The sequence below is a fragment of the Vombatus ursinus genome, unplaced genomic scaffold, assembly GCF_900497805.2.
Source record: "Vombatus ursinus unplaced genomic scaffold, bare-nosed wombat genome assembly UNPS02010980.1, whole genome shotgun sequence".
Classification (NCBI taxonomy): Eukaryota; Metazoa; Chordata; class Mammalia; order Diprotodontia; family Vombatidae; genus Vombatus; species Vombatus ursinus.
Genome location: NW_020950758.1, coordinates 7,513,066 through 7,520,904, shown reverse-complemented (window position 1 = coordinate 7,520,904; position 7,839 = coordinate 7,513,066).

Genomic DNA, 7,839 nt, shown 5'->3' with positions numbered 1-7,839 from the left:
CCTTCCTTCCTTCCTTCCTTCCTTCCTTCCTTCCTTCCTTCCTTCCTCCCTCCCTCCCTTCCTTCCTTCCTTGCAGCCTGCTTGCCTGTCTTCCCTTACTTTCCTCCTTCACTCCCTCCTGTAAAAAAAAGAAATAGAATCGACAGAAATGAAGAAGCCTCTCTGGAAATCTCAAATGTCACTACTCAAATACAGGTGGGAAGGGATGGAGGGAGAAGGCAGCCCCACAGGAAAAGTTCTGGTGACTTTTAGTAGACAGAAAGCTCATTATAAACTAGCAGGGACTAGTCGTTTGGATGCAAAAAAACCAAAACCTAGTGGGATAACCAGGAACTCAGGGTTCCAGACAAAGGAGTCGACAGTCTGGCTTTCCTCTATCCTGGTCAGAAGTAACAATAATGGTAATAATAATAATAATGATAACTTCAGCTCACATTATGCAATACTGCAAGGTTTACCATGTGCTTTTTCTGTGCACCTGCTCATTCTATGGTGCATAGAAAATTAGATTAGGAGTCAGGAAGTCCTGAGTTCAAATCCTGCCTCAGACACTTAAACTGTCTGGGCCTTGAAATGTTTATAAAATGCTGGCCATTTTTGTCATTCACTGAGCTCTCTGATGAGCCTGTGAAGCAGGCTTATCTTAATCCTCATTTTACAAGGGGGAAAGGTAAAGCTGAGAAAGGATGTGAGCAATGACCTCATTGAGCCTTCTCCCTGTCTCTCCACGTGAGGGAGGCAGGGACTGTGCTGTGAGACTGCAGATCCATGCAGGCCAGTGCTGCCTCACCCAAGACCCTTCCTCCCATGTTTCCAGTTTTTTCCTGATGCTTATGGAAGCTTCTGCCTCTGGGAATCCCTGCTTTTCTTCAAAGCTCATTGCAAGCACCGCTGTCTGTTCTGGGCCTCTCTGGGGCATCCGAGCATCCAATACCCACTGCTGTGTCTTGTATACCCCCCCTTCTCTTCCTTGACATTACCCCCCATAGACCCTCATCACCTCACCCCTGGAGCAATAGCCGCTGGGGGGCCAGCCTGCCTCAAGTCTCTCCCCACTTCAGACCGTCTTCCATTAAGGTGGCAAAAAAATCAATCTGACGCAAGTGTAGGCCTGACCATGTCACCCCCTATTCAACAAACTCTACTCACTCCCTATTGCTTCTTGGATTAAATATAAACTTCTCTGTTTAGTATTCAAAGCCCTTCACAAGCTCCCCTCCCCCCACCTTTCCAGACTTCTCACATCCTATGCCCATCCCACCCCCGAGTTTGCTACTCACCCTTCATTCTCAAAGAGGACCAAAATGCCATCACTGCGTTGGGGTCAAGGTACAGTGTGTCCGACTGTGCTGATCACGCCAATATGAGCTTGGAAGGCTCTGCCATAGGTCAGGTACCAATAGCCCATTTGAATACTTGGAGTGGAGATGTCTCTAAATTTGCACACCTGACGTTTCCTTTGGGCTACTGTAGTTCTGCTTTGCGCAGAGATCACAGCACCTTCCTTAATGAGAGCACACCTTGCTAGGTGGTCCTGTGCCAGGGTCTTCCATGTCTTACAACTGATTCCAGAGTTCTTCAGAGAGACCTTGAGAGTGTCCTTGTATCACTTCTTCTGACCACCATGTGAGTGCTTGCCTTGTATGAGGTCTCTATAAAATAGTGTTTTAGGCAAATGTATGTTTGGCGTCTGGACAACGTGGCCAGCCCATCAGAGTTGAGCTCTCTGCAGCAGAGTTTGAATGCTGGGCAGTTTAGCTCAAGAAAGGACCTCAGTGTCTGGTACTTGATCCTGCCAGGTGATCTTCAGAATCTTCCTAAGACAACTCATTTGAAAGCAATTCAGTTTCCCGACTTGGCGCTGGTAGACTGTCCAGGCTTCACAGGCATACAACAATGAAGTCAGCACAATGGTTCTGTAGACCTTCAGTTTGGTAGTCAGTTTAATACCTCTTCTCTCCTCCACTTTCCTTTGGAGCCTCCCAAACACTGAGGTAGCTCTGGCAATGCGTGCGTCAGCCTTGTTGTCAATGTGTGCATCCCTGGAGAATATACCACCAAGGTAAGTGAACTTATCCACAGCATTCAAAACTTCTCCATTTGCGTAACCAATGGTTCCACATATGGATGGTGTGGTGCTGGCTGGTAAAGAACATGTATTTTTCTGGTGTTAATCGTCAGGTCAGAATTAGCACAAGTAGCAAGAATCTATCTGTGTTACATATCGGCTTCAGAGGCTGCATTGAGTGCACAATCATATGTGAACAAGAAGATGTGCACCAATTCTCCCTCCACTTTAGTCTTGGCTTGTGGCCTTTTCAAGTTAAATAATTTGCCATCAGTGTGGTAGCTGACTCTGATGCCTTGTTCGTCCTTGTTGAAGGCATCTGATAACAAAGACCTCTTGACTATTCCTTGAACTAGACTCCATCTCCCACCTCCAGGCATTTTCATCAGCAGTGCCCCCTGCCTGGGATCCTTAACCTCCTCTCCCCATTCTTGGCTTCACTGGATTCCTTCAAATCCCAGCTAAAATTCCACCTTCTTCAAGAAGCCTTTCTGTTTGGCCTTAATGCTAACACCTTCCTCTGGTGATTATTTCTTATTTATGCTGTTTATACACAGTTGTTTGCATGTTGTTACCCTCATTAGACTGTAAACTCTTAGAGGGCAGGGAATGTCTTTGGCCTTTCCTTAGATCCTTAGCACTTAGCCCAGTGCCCCTTACAGACAGTTTAGCACTGTAGGTGCTTAATAAATGTTTATTGACCAACTGAATCTCATGTTTTTTCTGTAAAATGAACAGAGTTTGCTTTCTAGAATTCTCAAATTCTTCCTCTCATTCTGTTTTCTGCTTGTCAGAAATCTGCAAAACTGTCACTTATCTTGTGCCTGGTGCTATGACAGGTGCGGCAAGTGATGGTCCAGATGTGGATGTGATGCCGAGTGCCAGAGCCAGTCAGAGCTCCCCATGTGCCTGAGTCAAGCCAGCCTGGATGGAGCGGAGGGAGGAAACCTTGCAGAATACTGACTTCCTGGTCAAGCACTTCTGCTAGCAAAGAACCCGCCTCCCTTCTCTCCTCCTACCTGGGAAGAAGGGGGGACTCCCAGTTTCATGACAAAAACAGAAAGCAGCAGCACCCTGAATCTGAAGTGAGAAAAACTAAGCAGCCTCTCCCATTTTCTGCCTTTGGGACCTTGGTCAAGCCCCTGCCCCTCACTGGGCCTCAGCTACCTTGTCTGTAAAAATGGGGAGTGGGATAGAGCAGGGGTTCTTGAGCCCACATTCTGTGAACTTGAGTTTTTTAAAAGATATTTTGAGAACCATATCTCAAAATAGATGGTTTCCTTGGTAATTCTATGTGCTCTGTTTATTTTATTTATACATTAAAAACATTATAATGAGAAGGGGTCCGTAGACTTCTCCAGACTGCTAAAGGGGTCCAGGGCACCAAGAAAGGAAAAGAACCCTGGCCTAAAGGATCTCTGAGGTCCCTTCTAGGCTCCAATGCTACAGGAGTCCTGGAAACCTCAGGAAATTTTGAGATATAAGAGGGGATGCTGGCGTATGGCCCCTGATCTTATTGAATTTTTAATGATTTATTATCTGACTCAATGGCTTGATTTATTGGATGAAATATCCTGTATGTGTGAGCTGTGTCCTGGAAAGTTGATATTATCCACACACAGCCCTCCCTCCCGACATACCCCACATCCCTGATGGTGGGGATAGCCCTGTCATGTGGCAGTGAGAGGAAGACAAAGGACTGGTGCTCACTTAGCTTGGCTGTGGGAATCCAGGAGTCCTGAAGGTAGAGGTAAGCAACAACAAAAATCACATCATGTTGCCCCACCAGGGTGCTGAGCCTCACACTAGTGAGTGGCCTTAGCAGCATGGGAGGAAATCCAAACTATTTATTTTACTCACATGATAAATTATCTGGGACAAAATGTTTCCTTAATGAGCTTTGGGAAACCTTGTCAATTCAACAGAGTACTTCAACAAACATTCATTCCATGATTGCTGTGTACAAGGCGCTATATTCCTTGTTGGTATGATGGGAAGACTGGACAGTGAGTGTGCAGTCCTTGAAGAATAAACAGATATTTAATGCTTGCCAGTATTGTACTTCATACTTTGGGGAGCCAGTTTACAGTCATAATAACTCAGGGTTAATACTATGTTGGGCTAAATAGGTGGTGCAGTGGATAGATCACTGGGCTTGAAGCCAGAAAGACACATTTTCCTGATTTCAAATTTGGCCTCAGGAACTTACTAGCTGTGTGACCCTGGGCAAGTCACTTAACTCTGTTTTCCTCAGTTTCCTCATCTGTAAAATGACCTGAAGAAGAAAATAGCAAACCACTGTAGTATCCTTGCCAAGAAAACCCCAAGTGGGGTCACAGAGAGTCAGACAGGACTAAACAACTGAACAACAAAAATACTACGTTATGATGCAAAGTAATTGACTGAAGATCCATAAGACCTGTGACTCACACCTGAAATTGAGTGTCCATAGGAAAGGGCTGCCTTTCCCTTCCCTCTCAGTGACTTTGCTTGGCAACTTTGAGGGAGGATTGCTGTTATATCTATATCTATCCATTGCTATATCTATCTACATAAAACAACTAACACTTACATGGCACTTACTATGTGCCAGTGTGCCAGGTACTGTGCTAGCCATTTTCTAATTATTTCATTTGGTCCTCACAGCACCCCTTGGATGTAGGTACTATTATTATCATCCTCATTTTACAGATGAGGAAGCTGAGCTTTAGTAACTTGCCCAGGGTCACACAGCTAGTAAGTGCCTGAGGTTGGATTTGAATTCAGGTCTTCCTGACTCCAGAGCCAGTACTCTATCCACTGCACCTCTAGGGAGTTAAGGCTCATAGCAGAGCTATGAACTGCCAGGTGAGGAAGTGTCAGCAGTCTGCATTTCTCTGACTGGCTGCCATGTGTCCATGGGAACATGGCAACTGTCTCGCTTTTGTGTTTATTCTTTCCTGATATTAGCTGAACTAGTGTTCTGAGGTATCAACCTGGAGAGTCGTGGAGATCCAGAGTTCTCATCAAAGATACCACTGGTGACCAAAGTCCATGACACAGCTCACTGGAGCTGTCAGGATGGTACTGGCCCTGAGGATGGATGTGGAAAGATCATCACCACAGTAAAGCTGAAGCTTCAGGGATTTTGGCACATCATAAGAGGGACATTCAGTCTGGACTGGAGAAATGCTCTGCTCCTCAGAGCCCAGCAGAGACCTACCTACAACTAAGGGGAAATTCATGAGGACCCTGGAAAGGTAGAAAAGGGCACTCAACATCAAGACTCTCAAAATGCCTTCTGCCACAAAAATTCCTTGTACATGTGCGTCATGACAATTGTACTTCAAGTTGGAGTCTACCGTCCCCAGGGACCTTGTGCGGGGGGCAGTCTACACCTGTTGGAGGGGGGGTTGATTTGCAGCAAATCAACTGTAACTTTTCAGTAAATCCTTTTTCTAAAAGCTAATAGAGTGGATCAGTCATGGGGAGCATACAGAACCTCAGGTCTGCCCCTGGCACTCTGAGGGGAATGGTAGCTCGCTTCCAGCCTGAGTGTGGGGGCTGACATGGAGAAGGGAGCCCAATGCTGGGAGCTATACTGAATACGCAAAGAGGAAAGCAAAGTGACAGTGACCACAGTGAGCTTCGATCCTGCTCCAGGTTGGGGGGGAAATAGCATGTGAATGTGTGTCGAGAAGATGGTTTGGGAGGGGAAGTGACCATGGCAGGGGCATGCGGGTCATAGACCAGAGATTTAGACCTGGAGGGGACTGCAAAGGCCATGTAGTCCAAGAAACTGAAACCCAGGAAGGATGAGGGCTCAAGGTCACTCAGAGAACCATAGCTTCATAGGATAGCTCCTTCATTTGACAAATGAAGAGAACTGATGGTAAAGATGTCGTGAGACTTGCTCCAAATCAGACTTCTAGAAGAAGCATAATGGGGAATGAGGCTGAAAGGACAGGTGGGCGACAGATTGTGGAGGGTTGGAAACCTCCAGTGGAGGCATTTGATTCCTATCCTAGAGGCCACGGGGAGCCACTGAAAATGTTCTGAGCAGGAGAGCAACATGGTTATATTTGGAGAATTGAGTTGCAGTGAGTTCTCCATTACTCGGGAGATCATAGATTTAATCCTAGGGAGGTCCTTAGAGAGCATCTAGTACAATCACTTTGTTTTGCAGAGCACAAAATGAAAGCTCCACAAGGGAAAGGAACCTTTTCCAGGCCCCCGATGTAGTCAGTGGCAGAGGCGGGCCCCAAGCCCAAGGCTTCTCTCCGCCCCAAGCCGGAGATGTCTGCCTCAGGTGTGCTCTGGATTCCTGTGCAGAGCTGCTATCCAACTTTCATTCTGGGCTCTAGATCTTCTTCCCCATCCAGAAATAAATCACCATGTAAATTCCTTCAGATTCTTGAATGATTAAAAAGCAAAACAAAACAAAAACCCCAAACCCACAAGTCTAACTGAAGGCAAGCTCTGGTTTGGAGCAGAGACCCAAGAAATCCAATATCCCTGGGTGTTTCTAGAGAAGGGTTTAACTCGGGGTTGGTGGGGGTGGGAGGCAGAGCTCATGCCACAGGACACAGACATATGCTGCTCTTGAGTGGCCTACTGGGGGAGTCTTGGCTTGGAAGGGCTAAGCATCCCCTGAGTGAAAAGAGAATAATTAAACCTGTCCATCTAGATTGGGGTGCCAGAGTGCTCCCCTCCACTCGTGGCCTCTGGTGTGTTCACTACTCTCCAGACCTTGGCTCCTTCCCCCTCCCTCTGTAACATGAGGGTGTCAGACAAACTGGTCTCTGGTGGCTGGACCAGAAGGGATTCCCGCCTTTGGCCAGATTTCAGCTGGGTGAACTGGCTACAGAAGGATATTCCTTGCTGGCCAGCAGGTGGCAGATTTTCTTAAGGATTGTCTCTCCCAGGATCCAAGCCCAGGCTGTCCCAGAGATGAAGCTTCCACGAGCTAACCAGTGCAGAGCCAGGAATAGCCTTGGATGTCCAGAAATGCTTAATTACAGTGAAGGCTCCTGCTTCCCTCAGCCTTCCTCGTTCTTCTCTGGCCTTTAAACTCTATGGCGACTTTGTAGCAGGAATGCCAGCTCATAACTTTTTCTGCCAGAATTCTTACAATGAGATACTCTGAAATACAGATGACAGATGTCTTTTCTTAACCCACTGCTTGCAAGTCCTCCACCTGTACTGATTTCTCTTTCTCTCCCCAAATCCTTGAAAGTTTAAAGTCATAATATGCCATGTAAGTGTGGTGTGATTTTTTTTTATCATCTCCTTAAACTTTATGTTCTATGTATTTATGCAGGACTTTGGCCAAGTCATGGCCTCTGATTTAGCCTCAGTTTCGCATCTGTAAAATGGGAGAATAATATTCTCACAGGGCAACTGGCAGGAAAGGAAATTGTAAGCTTGAAAGGGCAATGATGTTTGGTGAGTAGAAATATTTCTAGATTTGGAGTCTGGAGATCTGGACTGAGAGCCTGCAGCTGAGCACTGGTATGACTCTGGATAAGTTGCTTCATCTCTCTGTGCCTCTGTTTCCTCTAGTGTAAAAGGAGGCAGGTGAGCTTGCTCTCTATGGACTATTCAGCCCCAGTGCTGAATCTGTGAAGTGGGAATTCACCTGGTATAGCAGAGAGAAAGCTGGCTTGAAAATCAGGCAGATCTGGACTTGTCAGAGATGCCTAGCGGGTGGCTGGCACATTGGAACCAGCAATATCTGGGCCCGGGAGTTGAGAAAACCTGAGTTCAGATCCAGCCTCAGACACTTACTAGCA